This window comes from Oncorhynchus mykiss, chromosome 15 (genome assembly GCF_013265735.2).
Source record: "Oncorhynchus mykiss isolate Arlee chromosome 15, USDA_OmykA_1.1, whole genome shotgun sequence".
Taxonomy (NCBI): domain Eukaryota; kingdom Metazoa; phylum Chordata; class Actinopteri; order Salmoniformes; family Salmonidae; genus Oncorhynchus; species Oncorhynchus mykiss.
This window is the reverse complement of record NC_048579.1, coordinates 7,843,645-7,867,612: the sequence shown is the minus strand read 5'-3', so window position 1 is coordinate 7,867,612 and position 23,968 is coordinate 7,843,645. Positions and strand designations below refer to the sequence as shown.

The 23,968-nt window shown below is 45.4% G+C and overlaps 1 pseudogene; it reads right to left on the bottom strand.

Annotated features, from left to right (window-relative positions):
- Positions 1 to 1,534: 1,534 nt before the first annotated feature.
- Positions 1,535 to 3,946, bottom strand: LOC110490896 (annotated as a pseudogene).
- Between the last annotated feature and the right edge of the window lie 20,022 nt (positions 3,947 to 23,968).

Genomic DNA, 23,968 nt, shown 5'->3' with positions numbered 1-23,968 from the left:
CATTCTCTCAACCCTCTTCAGGAAGTAGTCACCTGGAATGCATTTCAATTAACAGGTGTGCCTTGTTAAAAGTTAATTTGTGGAATTTCTTAAGTGGAAAGGTCTAGGAGCAACAACTGCTCAGCCATAAAGTGATAGGCAACACACGCTCACAGAACGGGACTGCTGAGTACTGAAGGGTGTAGCGCTCAAACATCAGGGGGGGGGGGGGGGGGGGCAACTCCACATTAATACTCACGATTTTGGAATGAGATGTTCGACAAGCAGGTGTCCACATACTTTTGTAGTAGTATGTATATATTAAGTATATATATATATATATATATATATATATGTATATATATATATATATATATATATATATATATAAACATGTTTTCTAAGACATTTAAAATTGCAATAAAACAAATAGTTAATATAAACATGAGAAAAAGCAAACCATTTCAATTAAGAGAACCTCTTGGTTGAATTGATTCATTTAATTCCATCCACTTAGGTAATCAATTCAGATCAATTATAACAACACTTAGGCTCTCCACAAGTTCAAGGACATCAGCAAATTCCGTAACTGTCACGCCCTGGCCATAGAGAGGCTTTTATTCTCTATTGTGGTTAGGCCAGGGTGTGACTAGGGTGGGCATTCTATGTTTCCTTTTCTATGTTTTTGTATTTCTTTGTCTTTGGCTGGGTATGGTTCTCAATCAGGCACAGCTGTCTATCGTTGTCTCTGATTGAGAACCATACTCAGGTAGCTCTTGCCCACATGGGGTTTGTGGGTAGTTGCTTTCTGTTTTGTACCTGACGGAGCTGTTTCGGTTGTTCTTTTTTGTTACGTTGTATTTAGTGTTCAGTTATATTTAATGAATGACGAACACGTACCACGCTGCGCTTTGGTCCTCACCTTCTTCCACCAACGGCCGTTACAGTAACAATAGTGAGATTGTTTCCATCCTTCCTTCTTTACAACATAGGCCTACAATTAATGACCAAGTGTCTCTCTTCCCTCTTTGCTGCTAAGCCAGTGCGCTAAGCCAGTGCGCTAAGCCAGTGCTCTAAACCAGTGCGCTAAGCCAGTGCTCTAAACCAGTACTCTAAACCAGTGCTCTAAGCCAGTGCTCTAAACCAGTGCGCTAAACCAGTACACTAAACCAGTGCGCTAAGCCAGTACTCTAAACCAGTGCGCTAAGCCAGTACTATAAACCAGTGCTCTAAGCCAGTGCTCTAAGCCAGTGCTCTAAGCCAGTGCTCTAAGCCAGTACTCTGAACCAGTGCACTAAGCCAGTGCTCTAAACCAGTACTCTAAGCCAGTACTCTAAACCAGTGCTCTAAGCCAGTACTCTAAACCAGTGCACTAAAGCCAGTGCTCTAAACCAGTACTCTAAGCCAGTACTCTAAACCAGTGCTCTAAGCCAGTACTCTAAACCAGTGCACTAAGCCAGTGCTCTAAACCAGTACTCTAAGCCAGTGCTCTAAGCCAGTACTCTAAACCAGTACTCTAAGCCAGTGCTCTAATGTAAGCCTGATACTGACACTGCTAACGCCAGTTGAGCTTCTCCTGAATATCCATCTGGGATGGAGAAGGTCTAGGAATGTTTTTTGAGTTCTCCTATAGGTGTAGTCCACGTGGATGGTTATATGTCTGGAAGTGTCCTCTGAGGGAGACATGTTTCCCTCGCCCACCACTGTGGTGTCCTGCCTAACATCGACTGGTCCATCCAGATACAGCACCACCTACTTCCAGTGGATATCCAGTTTTGAAAGGAGATGTGGAGAGGACCAGGGGTTTTTCCTCGCTACCAGGAAAGGTTACTGTGAACCACACGCTTGATCGCGTTCACAGCAGACGAACCAAAACACTCGCACTTGAATGCCCCCTTCACTGATTTCAGCTGCTCCGTGGTAAACGAGTACAGATACAACTCTGGCGAACTTGGAGGGGTGGGAGAACACGTCCGCTACCATCACCAAGTTCACAGTGATGTCATTGTTCATGATGCATTTCCTGGCGAATTCAGACATGCATGACATGTCCTTCATAGTGGACCAGAAACTCAGCCGGCCCTCCACCACCAAGTCATTGATGGGTGCAATGTACAATTCCTCCATGGAAGGCAGAATTCAGCATGGATTCGTGGAGCAGCACATACACTCAGCACGTCCACCTGCTCGGGAAAATCGATTGTCTCCAGAGTGGCTTTAATCATTTCGATTCTGTCTTCCATCTTAGTACATTTTTAACGATTTTCACAGATTGACCAGCGATTGAACTGCCCTCCGACTCGTAAACTTTCCTGGTCCCGGCTTGGGCAAAGAAGCACCAGTTCCTTCCCCGACATCCAACACTACTTTCCTTTGGAATGAACTGCCGTTCCTCAGTACCCCTGTCCTGTACGTGTTCGTCTGGACAGTGTCTGCAATCATTTCTTCATGAATGGTAATATCAGAATAACTGTCAAAGTACAGGTTATCCTGCACATTTCTGTCTAATTTCCTTTTCTTTGACGTGGAATTTTCCTTGCCCTCAAATTCTTGTTATCACATTGGAAATGGAATTTCCAATGTCCTGAAAAGTGGAAACGGGTTGCATCGTGGTCTTTGTAGTTTTATAAGCAGTCAAATGTGTCAATGTGATAGCTATTTGCTTGCGCTTGGACTACATTTCCCATAAGTAAAACGACGGCGGTCGCAATGCATTGTTTAATACACCTGTTGATCAATCAATGACATGAATAGCAGGACATCAAAAATCATCTTAAAGAATAGTGAGAAACATGTTATGATATTGAAAATGGGACTAGTGAATGTTCACCAAGACAACCTTGCATATCAAATGCAGCATGCAAGAAAATCATCATCACTGAAAAGCAATAGTGTACACATTTTGCTAAAACAGGATACAGTGGCCATCCTAGGCCTACATGTGCTCCGTTAGGATATGTTTTGCTGAGGGGAAGACCAATTATAGGCTACCCAGCATGCCCACAAATAGTTCTAAGCTGTCCATCCCAAGAGTTATGGCAGGCAGAACACAGGTTTATGGCACTGTTCTCCTCTTTGAGTGAATCCCCTGTGACTTTTCTCAGTTCCTTCCAAAGATCCTTGGCTAGTTCTAGTGGAGGATGAGCAGGAGCTGTATCCCATTTCACTAAGATGAAAAGGAGAGTAGGGAGCTGCCAGGTTGCTGAGTTTTCCAGCATTCCAGACGGCCTGTTTCAAATGGAAACACAGGGCAGTGTGATGAAACATTTGAGACACGTGTGTAGTGTGAGCATATCATGTAAGAAACTTTACCATGACCTGGTTTATCAAAATTATTAACATTAGAAACAATTATTGTATATTTTTTGGGGTGTTCTGTGCCCGTGGTAAATCAACACATTTTACCATTTGCCACAAAATGTAGGCCTACTCATTTTGCATAATAGAGTGGTTCCCAACTCCAGTCCTCCAGTTGGGCTGTTGGGGATACTGGAGGACTGGAGTTGGGCTGTTGGGGGGTACTGAAGGACTGGAGTTGGGCTGTTGGGGGGTACTGAAGGACTGGAGTTGGGCTGTTGGGGGGTACTGAAGGACTGGAGTTGGGCTGTTGGGGGGTACTGGAGGACTGGAGTTGGGCTGTTGGCGGTACTGGAGGACTGGAGTTGGGCTTTTGGGGGGTACTGCAGGACTGGAGTTGGGCTGTTGGGGGGGACTGGAGGACTGGAGTTGGGCTGTTGGGTGGTACTGGAGGACTGGAGTTGGGCTGTTGGGGGTACTGGAGGACTGGAGTTGGGCTGTTGGGGATACTGGAGGACTGGAGTTGGGCTGTTGGGGGTCCTGGAGGTCTGTATAGTCCCCCAGGAGCAGCCTGACTAATGTCAGTCTGTATACAGTAGTCCCCGACCAGACCTGTCACCAGCCTGTCACCAGACCTGTCACCAGCCTTGCGCCAGACCTCCCCTCCCATCCCCCATCCTCCCTCCTCTCCATCCCCCATCCCCCCTCCTCCCTCCTCTCCATCCCCCATCCCCCCTCCTCTCCCACCCCCCCTCCTCCCTCCTCTCCATCCCCCATCCTCTCCCTCCCCCATCCCCCTTCCTCCCTCCTCTCCCTCCCCATCCCCCCTCCTCCCTCCCCATTCTCCATCCCCCTCCCTCCCCATTCACCCTCCCCCTCCCATCCGCCCTCTCCCTCCCTCCCCAATTTTTCCCTATCCTCTACCTCATCCTCCCTCCCCCATTCTCCATCCCCCTCCCTCCCCATTCACCCTCCCCTTCCCATCCGCCCTCCCCCTCCCTCCCCAATTCTTCCCTATCCTCGACCCCATCCTCCCCCTCCCGTCCCCCATCCTCCCTCCTCTCCCTCCCCCATCCCCCTTCCTCCCCCGTCCCCCATCCTCCCACCCCTGTTCTCCATCCCCCAGGTGGTGTGCCAGTATCTTAGCCTGTCAATATAGAGCCCATGAATCAATTCAATATTCCCCTTTCCCTGAAGACCTGCTTCCCCTCCTTCCACCTATCGGGTTACATTACTCTACAATTAGATTCAATGTCTAAATACAAGCCATTAAAAACCTAAATACAACCAGTTAGATTAAATTACTAACTACAATCCATTATCCTAAATTACTTACAACAACCTGCGAATATGACAGACACCAAGGAGGCAGGCAGAGAGATGCTGACCGTATCGTAATTCCTCCTCAGTATTTTAAAGATGTTTTAATCTTTATTTTAACTAGGCAAGTCAGTTAAGAACAAAATCTTATTTTCAATGACGGCCTAGGAACAGTGGGTTAACTGCCTTGTTCAGGGGCAGAACGACAGATTTGGACCTTGTCATCTCGGGGGATTTGAAGTTGCAACCTTCCGGTTACTAGTCCAACTCTCTAACCACTAGGCTAACCCTGCCGCATAATGTGTAACTAGACTACAATTCCTCCTCAGTGTAAGCTAGACTACAATTGGAACTACGATTATTCACAGACGTCACTAGACATCTCACATCTTGTCATTTTTTCAGTGTCAAGCAACATCGTTGTACTGTACATTGTATTACATGCATTATTTACATGTACAGGCTGTTCTCCAGGGTTACCAGATGGATCATATCATGTTGTCTACCGACGTTTGTGTTTATGTAGAGGCAATTTCAATTCAATTCCAAAATAAGTCTATTTCCTGAGAGGGATCTTCATGTGTGGTGATGGATTGGTACATACAGCTGAAGTGGGAAGTGTACAGACACTTAGGTTGGAGTGATTAAAACTCGTTTTCAACCACTCCACAAATGTATTGTTAAAAACTATAGTTTTAGCAAGTCAGGTGTGTATGACACAAGTATTTTTTTCAACCATTGTTTACAGACAGATTATTTCTCTTATAATTAATTCACTGTATCACAATTACAGTGGGTCAGAAGTTTACATACACTAAGATGACTGGGCCTTTAAACAGCTTGGAAAATTCCAGAAAATTACGTCATGGCTTTAGAAGCTTCTGACATAATTTGAGTCAATTGGAGGTGTACTGTGGATGTATTTCAAGGCATACCTTCAAACTCAGTGCCTCTTTGCTTGACATCATGGGGAAATCAAAATAAATCAGCCAATACCTCAGAAAAAAAATGGTAGACCTCCACAAGTCTGGCAGGCTATGTGTGGCCAGCAGTTGTCCAGCAGGCTATGTGTGGCCAGCAGGCGTCCAGCAGGCTATGTGTGGCCAGCAGGCGTCCAGCAGGCTATGTGTGGCCAGCAGGCGTCCAGCAGGCTATGTGTGGACACCAGGCGTCCAGCAGGCTATGTGTGGACACTAGGCGTCCAGCAGGCTATGTGTGGACACTAGGCGTCCAGCAGGCTATGTGTGGACAGTAGGCGTCCAGCAGGCTATGTGTGGACACTAGGCGTCCAGCAGGCTATGTGTGGACAGTAGGCGTCCAGCAGGCTATGTGTGGACCGCAGGCGTCCAGCAGGCTATGTGTGGACCGCAGGCGTGCAGCAGGCTATGTGTGGACAGTAGGCGTCCAGCAGGCTATGTGTGGACAGTAGGCGTCCAGCAGGCTATGTGTGGACCGCAGGCGTGCAGCAGGCTATGTGTGGACCGCAGGCGTGCAGCAGGCTATGTGTGGACAGTAGGCGTCCAGCAGGCTATGTGTGGACACCAGGCGTCCAGCAGTCTATTTGTGGACAGTAGGCGTCCAGCAGGCTATGTGTGGACAGTAGGCGTCCAGCAGGCTATGTGTGGACACCAGGCGTCCAGCAGGCTATGTGTGGACAGTAGGCGTCCAGCAGGCTATGTGTGGACAGTAGGCGTCCAGCAGGCTATGTGTGGACAGTAGGCGTCCAGCAGGCTATGTGTGGACACCAGGCGTCCAGCAGGCTATGTGTGGACAGTAGGCGTCCAGCAGGCTATGTGTGGACACCAGGCGTCCAGCAGGCTATGTGTGGACCGCAGGCGTGCAGCAGGCTATGTGTGGACAGTAGGCGTCCAGCAGGCTATGTGTGGACACTAGGCGTCCAGCAGGCTATGTGTGGACACCAGGCGTCCAGCAGGCTATGTGTGGACACCAGGCGTCCAGCAGGCTATGTGTGGACACTAGGCGTCCAGCAGGCTATGTGTGGACCGCAGGCGTCCAGCAGGCTATGTGTGAACACCAGGCGTCCAGCAGGCTATGTGTGGACACCAGGCGTCCAGCAGTCTATTTGTGGACACCAGGCATCCAGCAGTCTATTTGTGGACACCACAGGGTAATGGCCATTTAACAGACAGGTGATAATTGGACAGATAGCAGACATCTGGCTTATTGACCTGGCCTGATGAGAAAGTCAGATAGGGAACTATTTATTCAAAGATCATCTGAGGTCAAGGAATTAAATGAACGATAGCCAGACAACCTCTCGCTAACACTGTTTTTATAATGTATAAATGTATAAGGTTATGTCATGTTAGGCAGTGTCGTATACACTTGTAAAGTTTGCACAAAGTATCCGTTGTGTGGAAGACTGCAGTGTACAAGAGTTAACCATTCATATTGCTGCATGAAATAGTCTGTAAATTCATCACTCTCTGTGACGGCTGTTGTTGGTGGAAGGAGAGAAGGACCAAAGTGCAGCGTGGTAAGTGTTCATATTTTTTATAAAAACAACTGAACACTGAACAAAACGACAAACGAACAGTCCTGTAAGGTGACGAAAAACACTAAAACAGACAATAATCACCCACAACTAAAATGGGGGGAAAACAGGCTACCTAAGTATGATTCTCAATCAGAGACAACGAACGACACCTGCCTCTGATTGAGAACCATACCAGGCCGAACACAAACTAACACAATGACATAACAAAGGAACTAAGGTCAGAACGTGACACCCTCAATAACTACAGTAGTGTAAGTGTTTATGAACCCACATTCAGTCTAAGAAGGGAGGGGGGGGGGGGGGGGGTGTATAAGTTAAACTAAAAAACGTAAGATTTATCCTCTCAATAAAAAAGGTCAGACTGAGAGCAGCTCTGTGGAGATGTGATACTTTAGGTTGCTCCTCAACACTGACCTTGAGGTTGTGAAAAATAAAATCAATGCTTTTCAGTCTGAGCCACGGGGCAGCAGCAGCTCTCTCTCTCTCTCTCTCTCTCTCTCTCTCTCTCTCTGTTGTGAATACAGACTGTCTCCACAGTAGGTGATTCCTCACAAAACTAGAAAAAAAACACTTATTTTGTATTTTGACTACATTTGATGTATAGAAAGGTCCTTTGGAGGGAGGATTGTTTTCATATTGTAAGGACCGACGCAGGAGATGAGAATCAGGTACGGGGAGTCAACATTTAATCAGGAAAAAAAACAGGTAACAAGACAGGCACAGCATCGGGCACACGGGTAAACAAGGACATACGACAATCAATGCTGAAGCAGGGAACAGAGAGGGGAACCAGACATATATAGGGAAGGTAATGACAGAGGCGATAGAGTCCAGGTGAGTCCAATAATCGCTGATGCGCGTGACGGGGGGGGAGAGGCAGTAGTGTGCAATGCTGGGCCCTCGACTGGCAGAGGAATGCCACAAATATTTGTATCTTAAAGCATAATTGAGAGATCATTAATTGAAGTTGGAATATTTGTGACTTTTTGGCCTTACTCAGTCCTTCTTTAAAGACTCCATAATGTTTCATCTGTAGGTGTTACAGTCCTCCTTTAAAGACTCCATGATGTTTCATCTCTAGGTGTTACAGTCCTCCTTTAAGACTCCATAATGTTTCATCTGTAGGTGCTAGGTCATTCTACAAAACAAGTGTTTTGGTATTTTAAGTAAAAATTGTGAACAAATATTACATTTTAAAAGCCTATTAATGAATTGCCCTTTAATATAGATCACAAGGAAAATGCAATACATTTTTAATAAAGACTTGTCCATCTGTGCACTCTGTTATTTTAACCCATTTAAAACCAACATTTTTCTCCACTTCTCCACCCTAGTTTTCTGCTTTGAAAAAGTCATGTCTGATGTCTATTATTTATTTTATGTGATTAGTGATTCATTTTACGGTCAAAGAAAACCGTGTCCCTCATTTTTAAGGTCAATCCTGTTAAGTGAACTGTACTCTTGTTTAAATATGGTGAAACTATTCCTTCTTAAAAAAATGTTTTTTTTTAAAGAAACCTTGAACATCTAATAATTAAATCATAGTTGTAAAAACAGGTGAGCTGGTTCTACACTTTCTGACCATTTTGTGGTGTTTTATGGTGGAAAACTGAGCGCGTCAAGCATAACACGCCAACCCTATAACCCCATAGATTGACAGCCTAGAAACGTTTAAACAATGATTTTTTTTTGTGAAGCTTGCATTCAATTGACCCTCCATGTTGCACACAAGCTTCCATCCCCCCTGTCACAAGGGGATTCAAGGCTGATTTAACTAGTACCAGTTGGAGGGCCGTTCAAGCGGATTTTTCCCAGATGTGTTCAATTCCCACTTCTCACTTGGTTAAAAAACGCACAATAACACCGCTAACCATCCACTGTAGAGTTGTCAAATACCATTTGGAAGCAATGGACCTAGACCTACACTGTGACATATTGTGGACGTTATATGATGTACAGTTCAGTTTTTGTTTAAATCAATAAAGAAAAATTACATCGCACAAACAGCCTAGGGCCCCGATCTCACTGCAACTAGATTATTTTTTAAATATTTTTATTAAACTGAAGAGAGGCACTTACTATAGTCATTTAAATTGTATCTCTTGAGATGCGAAAACATGTTTTTTTTTTTTTAACGAGGTTGGAACATGTGCTCTTTATGACAGTGTGTCAAAAAATGAGGTGAAATCAGATGTTGTTTTGTTTTACTCACCAACGCAATGTTTTATTATATCACTGCCAAGGTTTTGGCTTGATGGTCAGCAAAAGTATCTCCATTGATCAATATATAACGAGTCATTTAAGAAGCTGAATCAGGAAGCACTTTGGCCACTCCTGTAGACTAGATGTCCTAGCCATGCATTTCTGGAATATTCTTAGGCATTACAAGCATTTTAGCAAAGATGAAAATATATCTACATGTATTTCAAATTATTGTATTACCAGTACGTCTGTCTGTCTGTCCAGTACGCCACAGAAACACTGTCTGTCTGTCTGTCTGTCTGTCTGTCTGTCTGTCTGTCTGTCTGTCTGTCTGTCTGTCTGTCTGTCTGTCTGTCTGTCTGTCTGTCTATCTGTCTGTCTGTCTCCCAGATGCAGACTAGACTAGGGAAGGACGCTATGAGGACACACTGAAAAGTGTCAGTCATGTATGGAGTGGAGTTGACCCGCTGTCTGGAAAGAAGAGACCCTATTCAAACAGTCCATCCAGACTCCTAATGGAATGATAGAAAACAGTGATATGGTTAATGACACCTAGGGTGAGGGAGGGAGGGAGGGAGGGAGAGAGAGAAAATGAGGGAGAGAGAGAGAGAGAGAGAGAGAGAAAAGGAGGGAGAGAGAGAAAAGGAGGGAGAGAGAGGCAGGGAGAGAGAGAGAAAAGGAGGGAGAGTGTGTCTGTGTGCTTGTCTGTATGTGTGGCTGTTGTGCGATAGAGAGGACGATTAAAAGGACATCTTGAATCCATCATTATCATAGCTGGTGTGGTATTTGTCTCAGTTTAAGCAGAATAAGGTGACAGGGATACTAGCAGATCAAGCTCCTGCTGGTACTGGTGGATGAAGCTGAAACAAAACACTTCCTGGAATGCTATTGGTGGTTTTAGTGTTCTAGATTTCCTTGTACTGTGACAGGCAGGCTAGATGTTTAGCCCCTGGAATGCTATTGGTGGTTTTAGTGTTCTAGATTTCCTCGTACTGTGACAGGCAGGCTAGATGTTTAGCCCCTGGAATGCTATTGGTGGTTTTAGTGTTCTAGATTTCCTTGTACTGTGACAAGCAGGCTAGACGTTTAGCCCCTGGAATGCTATTGGTGGTTTTAGTGTTCTAGATTTCCTCGTACTGTGACAGGCAGGCTAGACGTTTAGCCACTGGAATGCTATTGGTGGTTTTAGTGTTCTAGATTTCCTCGTACTGTGACAGGCAGGCTAGACGTTTAGCCCCTGGAATGCTATTGGTGGTTTTAGTGTTCTAGATTTCCTTGTACTGTGACAAGCAGGCTAGACGTTTAGCCCCTGGAATGCTATTGGTGGTTTTAGTGTTCTAGATTTCCTCGTACTGTGACAGGCAGGCTAGACGTTTAGCCCCTGGAATGCTATTGGTGGTTTTAGTGTTCTAGATTTCCTCGTACTGTGACAGGCAGGCTAGACGTTTAGCCCCTGGAATGCTATTGGTGGTTTTAGTGTTCTAGATTTCCTTGTAGTGTGACAGGCAGGCTAGATGTTTAGCCCCTGGAATGCTATTGGTGGTTTTAGTGTTCTAGATTTCCTCGTACTGTGACAGGCAGGCTAGATGTTTAGCCCCTGGAATGCTATTGGTGGTTTTAGTGTTCTAGATTTCCTTGTACTGTGACAAGCAGGCTAGACGTTTAGCCCCTGGAATGCTATTGGTGGTTTTAGTGTTCTAGATTTCCTCGTACTGTGACAGGCAGGCTAGACGTTTAGCCACTGGAATGCTATTGGTGGTTTTAGTGTTCTAGATTTCCTCGTACTGTGACAGGCAGGCTAGACGTTTAGCCCCTGGAATGCTATTGGTGGTTTTAGTGTTCTAGATTTCCTTGTACTGTGACAAGCAGGCTAGACGTTTAGCCCCTGGAATGCTATTGGTGGTTTTAGTGTTCTAGATTTCCTCGTACTGTGACAGGCAGGCTAGACGTTTAGCCCCTGGAATGCTATTGGTGGTTTTAGTGTTCTAGATTTCCTCGTACTGTGACAGGCAGGCTAGACGTTTAGCCCCTGGAATGCTATTGGTGGTTTTAGTGTTCTAGATTTCCTCGTACTGTGACAGGCAGGCTAGACGTTTAGCCCCTGGAATGCTATTGGTGGTTTTAGTGTTCTAGATTTCCTCGTACTGTGACAGGCAGGCTAGACGTTTAGCGCCTGGAATGCTATTGGTGGTTTTAGTGTTCTAGATTTCCTCGTACTGTGACAGGCAGGCTAGACGTTTAGCCCCTGGAATGCTATTGGTGGTTTTAGTGTTCTAGATTTCCTCGTACTGTGACAGGCAGGCTAGACGTATAGCCCCTGGAATGCTATTGGTGGTTTTAGTGTTCTAGATTTCCTCGTACTGTGACAGGCAGGCTAGACGTTTAGCCGGACAGTATTGCTCTTTCCCATCCTGTTAGAAACATCCATTCTGCTACATTAGCACAAAGTCTAATTGGTAGACGCTGTGAGTCTAATTGCATGCATTGATTGTCCACAAACCCTTCTCCACTTGAAATTCTCTTTTTTTTTTTTACGTTACACTTTAAATTAGATCAAGAAAGAAAAAGTGTTAATTTCATATTCAGATTAATTTCAGATGGATTTGATGCAAATAAAGGCTTAGGAACAACAGTCATTTGATTTTCTTGAAGTGCTGTATGCAAAACAATTGAATTGCATTTTAACTGTTATTTTCTATAGAATTTTTTTTTAAATTGGCATGGTGGCATGTGCCAGAAGTAACCTCCTTTCAGTTTGCTTTCACTACAACCTATTCAGACAATCTGTTGGAGGCATAACTGTTTGTTGAAGGCTGTTGTGTGGCCATTGGAAGCAGGCTGAATTTATATATTTATGATTTCTTCCCCCCAGATATCTCCTGTGCCTTTATTTTAGTGCATGTTTTCTAATTCTCCCAGGCTTGCGTCATGTTTCTACCCAGAATGCAACGCTTCATACATCTGGTTAGCCAGATGGGACACTCTTGGGCAATTCTGGCCTTGATTACATGGATGCCTATGTAAGCAGTGTTTTATGCGGTGAAATCAAAACAGACTAAAAGAAAAACAAACACAGGAGGATTGTGGCTGATTTGTCATTGGAGGACTGTCTGGAGGAGGACTGTCTGGAGGAGGACTGTCTGGTGGAGGACTGTCTGGAGGAGGACTGCCTGGAGGAGGACTGTCTGGAGGAGGACTGCCTGGAGGAGAACTGTCTGGAGGAGGACTGTCTGTAGGAGGACTGTCTGGTGGAGGACTGTCTGGAGGAGGACTGTCTGGAGGAGGACTGTCTGGAGGAGGACTGTCTGGTGGAGGACTGTCTGGTGGAGGACTGTCTGGAGGATGACAGTTTGGAGGAGGACTGTTTGGAGGAGGACTGCCTGGAGGAGGACTGCCTGGAGGAGGACTGCCTGGAGGAGGACTGTCTGGAGGAGTACTGTCTGGTGGAGGACTGTCTGGAGGAGGACTGTCTGGTGGAGGACTGTCTAGTGGAGGACAGCTTACTGTTAAAAACCTGCATCTATTGATTTGTTCCCTTTTGTACATAAATGTTTCCAAAACTACTGCTAAATAAGGACATGGTTAAGTCGTGCTGAAGACTATAGTGAATTTTGCTGTATTTTTTTATCAGTTCGGTTCTGTTTTAAACAACACAGAGCCTGAGACAAAAATGTCCCTCTCTACGAGACAAAACAATTCAAACAGGAAATATAATTTTGGCTGTACTGTAAGTCTTGCCCTTGTCTTTCCGCTAGGCTAATTTATTCATCCACCGCTCTGCATAAGCCTGGCAGTCCAATAAAATTAATTCATATCTGTGTGAGATATTCCCTGTCTGTTGACATGGACGATGGTGTCCGAGGTTGTCCAAGCACAATCAAAATAGCATCATCATCCTTCCTTTCTCTGCTCCTTGGTCTGAATTTACTGGGATGTGACGTCACTCCAATGTGACATCACTCCATGGCTCAGGCTGTTGTACATCCTGAAAACAATGACATCGTTCTGTCCCCGACCACAATAAGGTAAAATCGTAACAACAGCTTCATTCTGTCAGCTCCAATTGGTCAGCTCTAATTGGTCAGCTCTAATTGGTCAGCTCTAATTGGTCAGCTCTAGTTTGTCAGCTCTAATTGGTCAGCTTTTATTGGTCAGCTCTAACATGGTCAGCTCTAATTGGTCAGCTCTAATTGGTCAGATCTAATTGGTCAGCTTGGGAGTAGTCAGCTCTAGTGTGATCAGTTCTAGTTGGTCTGCTCCAGTGTGGTCAGCTCTAATTGGTCAGCTCTAGTGTGGTCAGCTCTTATTGGTCAGCTCTAGTTGGTAAGCGCTAGTTGGTCAGCTCTAATTGGTCAGCTCTAGTTGGTCAGCTCTTATTGGTCAGCTCTAGTTGGTCAGCTCTAATTGGTCAGCTTGGGAGTAGTCAGCTCTAGTGTGATCAGTTCTAGTTGGTCAGCTCTAGTGTGGTCAGCTCTAATTGGTCAGCTCTAGTTGGTCAGCTCTAGTTGGTCAGCTCTAGTTGGTCAGCTCTAGTTGGTCAGCTCTAATTGGCAAGCTCTAGTTGGTCAGCTCTAGTTGGCAGCTCTAGTTGGTCAGCTGTAGATGGTCAGCTCTAGTGTGATCAGCTCTAGTTGGTCAGCTCTAATTGGTCAGCTCTAATGTGGTCAGCTCTAGTTGGTCAGCTTTAATTGGTCAGCTCTAGTTGGTCAGCTCTAATTGATCAGCTCTAGTTGGTCAACTCTAGTGTGGTCAGCCCTAATTGGTCAGCTCTAGTTGGTGAGCTCTAATTGTTCAGCTCTAGTGTGGTCAGCTCTATTGATTAGCTCTAATTGGTCAGTTCTAGTGTGGTCAGCTCTAGTATGTACCGGATGTATCGAAGGGGACATGACATTGCTTTGCCAAACAGCTGCTCCGGGCCACTGCAGAGGACACTTAGTTAAACTTGGTCATTATCCCTCCTCCCTGTCCCTCGGGAATGGTTAGGACTCTGGCACTGTGTCTGTGAGAAGGCAGGGAGGGAGACGGGGAGGAAGGAGGGAGGGAGGGAGGAGGGAGGGAGGAGGCAGGGAGGAGGGAGGGAGATGGCAGGGAGAAAGCAGGGAGGGAGGGAGGAGGCAGGGAGGGGGAGGGATGGAGGGGTGTGCTATAGATGACAGCATTACCCTGTGAGGTATTGGGACACAGTCAAGATGGCAGGGCTTCACAGCATGGTGTTAAGTAATACCTCTCTGCATCTGGCTAATAAGCTGTAAATAATAGTCCGGCTCCTCCAGCTCTAGCTCCTCTCTTCCTCTGGTTTCGGCCCAGCATAATGAAGGGAACATTAAACTGAATCAACCATTTATAAATGCACTCTAAATGGGTCCCCCATGGAATGGTGTCTCCCCGCTCTGCCTTAAATAGCCTGATACAGATGTGATGTTCTGAAAGTGAAGGAACACACTCTCAAATTATTTTTTTTCTTCGTTAAATTATTTTGAAATGAGAAGAGAAATCCACAATTTATTTACTGCTGTTCCAGCATGTTTGGTCACGGGCGTCATGCACCGATTATTTTAGAGGGGCACGAAGTACACCAGGATGGAGGGGAGGTGGTCCGGAGGGGGGGGGATGTGGCCCCCGTCCTGAGACCGCTTTTTCCTGTGGCTTGGTAACTTGTCACTGATTGGTGGCTTGCTAGCTAGTTACTGATTAGTGGCTTGGTTACTAGTTACTGATTAGTGGCTTGGTAACTAGTTACCGATTGGCGGCTTGGTAGCTAGTTACTGATTGGTGGATTGGTAACTAGTTAGGAGTTTGGGAGATTGGGAACCTATCTAGCTGGCTAGCTAAAGCCAACTTCATAACATTGCTTGGTGGCTGGTATTACGGAGAAACAACAACACATTTAAATTGTATTTATTCATCAAGAAGGAATTGGGCTACAAATTCATTTAAATATACATACCTCCTGCGAGTCCTGCCCATCACTGGCTGCTAAAATCAAATCAAACTCTGTTACCTCCTCCATTGATGATACTGGATGCCCTAGAGTAGCGCCCTGCCTAGGCATCTCCTGCCCCTTGGAAGGATCCACTTGCTAGGGAGAATGGAGGAGGAGGGGGGGAGGTCCAGTGTGCTCCCTCTGCAAAAATACAGCTGACAGATATTTTTTTATAAATAATCATGATCAAACATGGGCTTAAAAAATGTAAGTTTAGTAATTAATTAACATTAAAAATATATATATATGGACAAGTTTAGTAATTAATTAACATTAAAAAAAATATATACAGTATATGGACAAATGTGAGGGGCACGTGCCTTTGAACCCACTATGGGCATGACGCCACTGTGTTCGGTAGTCAGTACTCTCCAATTAAATTCAGACTCATTAGTGAATATTCCTCACCTGGCTCTACCTCTGGGAACCCAGTAGGCTTGTCTGTGAAAAACTGTCAACGGTACTGAAATAAATGTACCTGTTATAGACGGATCCATTCAGGAGACCTTTACGAGGTGAATACCGTCTCAACGCCTCATACTGTACTGAATATTAATTCTGCTAGGAACCTTGCAGCTCTCTGTAACCCAGAGGAGGTCTCTGCGGCTGGGGCAGTGTTGAGTCCGGAGGTGGGGGTTTTCTGGAAGAGCTGGAGCTGGGTTTAAAACGGTCTGAAACCTGCAGACTCCTCCTTCTCCACCACCACCGCCATCTCCACCTCCACCAGCACCAAACTATGGGTTTAGAAATATTTGTCTCGGCTGGGAATGTTGATGAGGCGGTGAGCAGAGATAAATTAAAAGGCTTTCATGCCAAAACATTAAATGGGAATTAGGTATAATGATGGTGTGTGTGTGTGTGTGTGTGTGTGTGTGTGTGTGTGTGTACCCTTGTAAATACTGCAGCCTTGTTATTGTTATGTAATTGTCTTGTTACTTTTCGGTTTGATTAGATTTTTTTTAAACTTTAGTTTATTTAGTAAATATTTTCTTAACTGCATTGTTGGTTAAATACTTGTAAGTAAGCATTTCACGGTGTGTGTGTGTGGGTGTGTGAGACCCTTGATGTCTTCAAACCAATTTATTCTAGCCGGCTTGCTTTACTGTACCTGCGATATGTGGAAATATATTTGCATAATAAGTGTACATGGTTTTAACCCACATAATATGTAAATGTTTAACCGGGCGGCAGCGTGATGAGTCTGCAGATTAACACTCCTGCAGAATTTGTGTGTGAGGGAATAATCATACAGAAAGCTTGTTAAATCATTCCTCATGAAATGTTCAGTCCTCTGAGATGCTTAACGGGAAATGACCCTGAAAACCAAACAGAAAACGGACACTGTGATGTATTTCACAGTAATGCGTTTTACACTAGACAGATGTATCATTTGGTTAAATCATATTAGATCGGTAAAAGCATCGTACTGTTTACTTCCTGTTAACTTCCTGTGTACTTCCTGTTTACTTCCTGTTTAAGTCCTGTTTAATTTTACTTTATCCCATTATCTACATAGGAACAATTTGAAAAAAAAAAAATAACAGCATGGTAAAATATACGAGATCTATCCCATATAATATGCTAGGTGTGGCAGACTGTTTTTTGTTTTGTTTTTGCCAAGACGTTTACAAGTCTCCCCCTGGTAGCTAACCTACGCCACATAGCCTAGACATAGACCGTTCTCTCTGCTACTGCACGGCAAGCGGTGCCGGAGCACCTTGTCTGGAACCAACAGGACCTTGAACAGATTCTACCCCCTTCTAACCCCCAAGCCATAAGACTGATAATTAGTTAGTTAAATAGTTAACCAAATAGCCACCTGGACAATCTGCGTTGAACCCCCCCCCCCCCCCCCTTTGCACAAACATTTTGGACTCATCACATACGCTGCCTCTACTGCTTATCATCTATCCTGTTGCCTAGTCACTTTATCCCTACCTATATGTACATGTCTACCTCAATTACCCCGTACCCCTGCGCATTGACTCAGTACTGGTACCCTGTGTATATAGCCTAGTTCATGTTATTCAGTACTGGTACCCTGTGTATATAGCCTAGTTATCATTACTCAGTACTGGTACCCTGTGTATATAGCCTAGTTATCATTACTCAGTAACCCTGTGTATATAGCCTAGTTCATGTTACTCAGTGCTGGTACTCTGTGTATATAGCCTAGTTATCATTACTCAGTACTGGTACCCTGTGTATATAGCCTAGTTATCATTACTCAGTACTGGTACCCTGTGTAGATAGCCTAGTTATCATTACTCAGTAACCCTGTGTATATAGCCTAGTTCATGTTACTCAGTACTGGTACTCTGTGTATATAGCCTAGTTATCATTACTCAGTACTGGTACCCTGTGTATATAGCCTAGTTATCATTAGTACTGGTACCCTGTGTATATATCCTAGTTATCATTAGTACTGGTACCCTGTGTATATAGCCTAGTTATCATTAGTACTGGTACCCTGTGTATATAGCCTAGTTATCATTAGTACTGGTACCCTGTGTATATAGCCTAGTTCATGTTACTCATTGTGTTTTCATTCCTTGTTTCTTTCTATTGTCTCTCTTTTTAATTTCTCTCTGCGTTGTTGGGAAAGAGAAGAAGAGCCTGTAAGTATTTCACTGTTAATCTACACCTGTTGTTAACGAAGCACCTTGACGAATACAATTTAGTTTGAGCCCGATCCAAGACCACCTTGACCTCTGCGCATTTCGTTCCGCTTCACTTCAGCCCGCGTAACAACGCGGAACGTAAGGTAGCGAGACCAGGATGGTCCGTACGAGGAAATACTGTCTGCAGCAGTGTGACAAATCATCCCGTGTATCACCATTCTGTGTATAATTCATACTATGTGAAGTGACAATTGCTAATATACTCTCTCTGAATCTATAAATACAATGGAAGCAACCTGTGACTGTGACACTCGTTAATGAGCTCCCGGTAACAAACCATATCTATCTTTCTCTCTGGTGAATGTGTTGAGAGCCTGACATACTGCTTCTCTCTCTGTGTTCTACAATAGGGGGGATGGTGCTTGCAGTGGCCTTGTAGACCTGTGGTTAGACCTGTGGTTAGTACTGTGGTTAGTACTGTGGTTAGTACTGTGGTTAGACCTGTGGTTAGTACTGTGGTTAGACCTGTGGTTAGTACTGTGGTTAGTACTGTGGTTAGTACTGTGGTTAGTACTGTGGTTAGTACTGTGGTTAGACCTGTGGTTAGTACTGTGGTTAGACCTGTGGTTAGTACTGTGGTTAGTACTGTGGTTAGACCTGTGGTTAGTACTGTGGTTAGTACTGTGGTTAGACCTGTGGTTAGTACTGTGGTTAGACCTGTGGTTAGACCTGTGGTTAGTACTGTGGTTAGACCTGTGGTTAGACCTGTGGTTAGACATGTGGTTAGATCTGTGGTTAGACCTGTGGTTAGTACTGTGGTTAGTACTGTGGTTAGACCTGTGGTTAGTACTGTGGTTAGACCTGTGGTTAGACCTGTGGTTAGTACTGTGGTTAGACCTGTGGTTAGACCTGTGGTTAGACCTGTGGTTAGATCTGTGGTTAGACCTGTGGTTAGACCTGTGGTTAGTACTGTGGTTAGTACTGTAGTTAGTACTGTGGTCAGACCTGTGGTTAGTACTGTGGTTAGTACTGTGATTAGTACTGTGGTTAGTTCTGTGGTTAGTACTGTGGTTAGACCTGTGGTTAGTACTGTGGTTAGACCTGTGGTTAGTACTGTGGTTAGACCTGTGGTTAGTACTGTGGTTAGTACTGTGGTTAGACCTGTGGTTAGTACTGTGGTTAGACCTGTGGTTAGACCTGTGGTTAGTACTGTGGTTAGACCTGTGGTTAGACCTGTGGTTAGACATGTGGTTAGATCTGTGGTTAAACCTGTGGTTAGACCTGTGGTTAGTACTGTGGTTAGACCTGTGGTTAGACCTGTGGTTAGACATGTGGTTAGATCTGTGGTTAGACCTGTGGTTAGACCTGTGGTTAGTACTGTGGTTAGTACTGTAGTTAGTACTGTGGTCAGACCTGTGGTTAGTACTGTGGTTAGTACTGTGATTAGTACTGTGGTTAGTTCTGTGGTTAGTACTGTGGTTAGACCTGTGGTTAGTACTGTGGTTAGACCTGTGGTTAGTACTGTGGTTAGACCTGTGGTTAGTACTGTGGTTAGACCTGTGGTTAGTACTGTGGTTAGTACTGTGGTTAGTACTGTGGTTAGTACTGTGGTTAGTACTGTGGTTAGACCTGTGGTTAGTACTGTGGTTAGACCTGTGGTTAGTACTGTGGTTAGTACTGTGGTTAGACCTGTGGTTAGTACTGTGGTTAGTACTGTGGTTAGACCTGTGGTTAGTACTGTGGTTAGACCTGTGGTTAGTACTGTGGTTAGACCTGTGGTTAGACCTGTGGTTAGACATGTGGTTAGATCTGTGGTTAGACCTGTGGTTAGTACTGTGGTTAGTACTGTGGTTAGACCTGTGGTTAGTACTGTGGTTAGACCTGTGGTTAGACCTGTGGTTAGTACTGTGGTTAGACCTGTGGTTAGACCTGTGGTTAGACCTGTGGTTAGACATGTGGTTAGATCTGTGGTTAGACCTGTGGTTAGACCTGTGGTTAGTACTGTGGTTAGTACTGTAGTTAGTACTGTGGTCAGACCTGTGGTTAGTACTGTGGTTAGTACTGTGATTAGTACTGTGGTTAGTTCTGTGGTTAGTACTGTGGTTAGACCTGTGGTTAGTACTGTGGTTAGACCTGTGGTTAGTACTGTGGTTAGTACTGTGGTTAGACCTGTGGTTAGTACTGTGGTTAGTACTGTGGTTAGTCCTATGGTTAGACCTGTGGTTAGACCTGTGGTTAGACCTGTGGTTAGATCTGTGGTTAGACCTGTGGTTAGACCTGTGGTTAGTACTGTGGTTAGACCTGTGGTTAGTACTGTGGTTAGACCTGTGGTTAGACCTGTGGTTAGTACTGTGGTTAGACCTGTGGTTAGTACTGTGGTTAGTACTGTGGTTAGACCTGTGGTTAGACCTGTGGTTTGGCCTGTGGTTAGACCTGTGGTTAGTACTGTGGTTAGACCTATGGTTAGACCTGTGGTTAGACCTGTGGTTAGACCTATGGTTAGACCTGTGGTTAGACCTGTGGTTAGACCTGTGGTTAGTACTGTGGTTAGACCTGTGGTTAGTACTGTGGTTAGACCTGTGGTTAGTACTGTGGTTAGACCTGTGGTTAGTCCTGTGGTTAGTACTGTGGTTAGACCTGTGGTTAGTACTGTGGTTAGACCTGTGGTTAGTACTGTGGTTAGTACTGTGGTTAGACCAAGTTCCCTCTCTTATCTTCTCCTTTACCAGGTTCCCCTCTTCACCTTCACCAGGTTCCCCCTCTTCTCCTTTAACAGGTTCCGTCTCTTCTCTTCTCTTTTACCAGGTTCCCCCTCTTCTCTTCTCCTTTACCATGTTCCCTCTCTTCCCTTCTTTTTTACCAGGTTCCCCCTCTTCCCTTCTTTTTTACCAGGTTCCCTCTCTTCTCTGCTCCTTTACCAGGTTCCCCCCTTCTCTTCTCCTTTACCAGGTTCCCTCTCTTCTCTGCTCCTTTACCAGGTTCCCTCTATTCTCTTCTCCTTTACCAGGTTCCCTCTCTTTTCTTGTCCTTTACCAGGTTCCCCCTCTTCAACTTTACCAGGTTCCCTCTCTGATCCTTTACCAGGTTCCCTCTCTTCTCTCCTCCTTTACCAGGTTCCCCCTCTTCTCTTCTCCTTTACCCGGTTCCCTCTCTTCTCTTCTCTTCTCTTCTCCTTTACCAGGTTCCCTCTCTTCTCTTCTCCTTTACCATGTTCCCCCCCTCCCTTCTCTTTTACCAGGTTCACTCTCTTCTCTTCTCATTTACCAGGTTTCCCCCTCTTCTCCTTTACCAGGTTCCGTCTCTTCTCTTCTCCTTTACCAGGTTCCCTCTCTTTTCTGCTCCTTTACCAGGTTCCCCCTCTTCTCTTCTCCTTTACCAGGTTCCCTCTCTTCTCTTGTCCTTTACCAGGTTCCCTCTCTTCTCCTACTATTCCAGGTTCCCCCTCTTCTCCTTTACCAGGTTCCCTCTCTTCTCTTCTCCTTTACCAGGTTCCTTCTCTTCTCTACTCCTTTACCAGGTTCCCTCTCTTCTCTTCTCGTTTACCAGGTTCACTCATTTCTCTTCTCCTTTTCCAGGTTCCCCCTCTTCTCCTTTACCAGGTTCCCTCTCTTCTCTTCTCCTTTACCAGGTTCCCTCTCTTCTCTTCTCCTTTACCGGGTTCCCTCTCTTCTCTCCTCCTTTACCAGGTTCCCCCTCTTCTCTTCTCCTTTACCAGGTTCCCTCTCTTCTTTTCTCTTCTCCTTTACCAGGTTCACTCTGTTCTCTTCTCATTTAACAGGTTCCCCCTCTTCTCCTTTACCAGATTCACCCTCTTCTCCTTTACCAGGTTCCCTCTCTTCTCCTTTAGCAGGTTCCCCCTCTTCTCCTTTACCAGGTTCCGTCTCTTCCCTTCTCCTTTACCAGGTTCCCTCTCTTCTCTGCTCCTTTACCGGGTTCCCTCTATTCCCTTCTTTTTTACCAGGTTCCCCCTCTTCTCTTCTCCTTTACCAGGTTCCCCCTCTACTCTTCTCCTTTACCAGGTTCCCCCCCTTCCCTTCTCTTTTACCAGGTTCCCTCTCTTCTCTTCTCATTTACCAGGTTCCTTCTCTTCTCTACTCCTTTACCAGGTTTCCCCCTCTTCTCCTTTACCAGGTTCCCCCTCTTCTCCTTTACCAGGTTCCGTCTCTTCTCTTCTCCTTTACCAGGTTCCCTCTCTTCTCTGCTCCTTTACCAGGTTCCCTCTCTTCCCTTCTTTTTTACCAGGTTCCCCCTCTTCCCTTCTTTTTTACCAGGTTCCCTCTCTTCTCTGCTCCTTTACCAGGTTCCCCCCTTCTCTTCTCCTTTACCAGGTTCCCTCTCTTCTCTGCTCCTTTACCAGGTTCCCTCTATTCTCTTCTCCTTTACCAGGTTCCCCCTCTTCTCCTTTACCAGGTTCCGTCTCTTCTCTTCTCCTTTACCAGGTTCCCTCCCCTCTCTTCTCTTTTCTTCTCCTATACCAGGTTCCCTCTCTTCTATTCTCTTCTTCTTTACCAGGTTACACCTCTTCTCTTCTCCTTTACCAGGTTCCCTCTCTTCTCTTCTCCTTTACCAGGTTCCCCCTTTTCTCCTTTACCAGGTTCCGTCTCTTCTCTTCTCCTTTACTAGGTTCCGTCTCTTCACTTCCCCTTTACCAGGTTCCCTCTCTTCTCTTCTCCTTTACCACGGTCCCTCTCTTCTCTTCTCCTTTACCAGGTTCCCCCTCTTCACCTTTACCAGGTTCCCTCTCTGATCCTTTACCAGGTTCCCCTCTTCAATTCTCCTTTATCAGGTTCCCTCTCTTCTCTTCTCTTCTCCTTTACCAGGTTCCCTATCTTATCCTTTACCAGGTTCCCTATCTTATCCTTTACCAGTTTCCCCTTCTTCTTTTCTCCTTTACCAGGTTCCCTTTCTTCTCCTTTACCAGGTTCCCTCTCTTCTTTTCTCTTCTCTTCTCTTCTCTTCTCCTTTACCAGGTTCCCTCTCTTCTCTACTCCTTTACCAGGCTCCCCCTCTTCTCTTCTCCTTTACCAGGTTCCCTCTCTTCTCCTTTACCAGGTTCCCCCTCTTCTCCTTTAACAGGTTCCTTCTCTCCTCTCCTCTCCTCTCCTCTCCTCTCCTCTCCTCTCCTCTCCTCTCCTCTCCTCTCCTCTTCTCTTCTCTTCTCTTCTCTTCTCTTCTCTTCTCTTCTCTTCTCCTCTCTTCTCTTCTCTTCTCTCCTCTTCTCTCCTCTTCTCCTTTACCAGGTTCCCTCTCTTCTCCTTTACCAGGTTCCCCCTCTTCTCCTTTACCAGGTTCCCTCTCTTCTCTTCTCCTTTACCAGGTTCCCTCTCTTCTCTTCTCCTTTACCAGGTTCCCTCTCTTCTCTTGTCCTTTACCAGGTTCCCCCTCTTCAACTTTACCAGGTTCCCTCTCTGATCCTTTACCAGGTTCCCCTCTTCAATTCTCCTTTATCAGGTTCCCTCTCTTCTCTTCTCTTCTCCTTTACCAGGTTCCCTATCTTATCCTTTACCAGGTTCCCTCTCTTCTCCTTTACCAGGTTCCGTCTCTTCGCTTCTCCTTTACCAGGTTCCCTCTCTTCTCTTCTACCAGGTTCCCTCTCTTCTCTTCTCCTTTAACAGGTTCACTCTCTTATCTTCTCCTTTACCAGGTTCCCTCTCTTCTCCTTTACCAGGTTCCCTCTCTTCTCTTCTCTTCTCTTCTCTTCTCTTCTCCTTTACCAGGTTCCCTCTCTTCTCCTTTACCAGGTTCCCCCTCTTCTCCTTTACCAGGTTCCATCTCTTCTCTTCTCCTTTAACACGTTCACTCTCTTCTCTTCTCCTTTACCAGGTTCCCTCTCTTCTCTTGTCCTTTACCAGGTTCCCCCTCTTCACCTTTACCAGGTTCCCTCTCTGATCCTTTACCAGGTTCCCCTCTTCAATTCTCCTTTATCAGGTTCCCTCTCTTCTCTTCTCTTCTCCTTTACCAGGTTCCCTATCTTATCCTTTACCAGGTTCCCCTTCTTCTCTTCTCCTTTACCAGGTTCCATCTCTTCTCCTTTACCAGGTTCCCTCT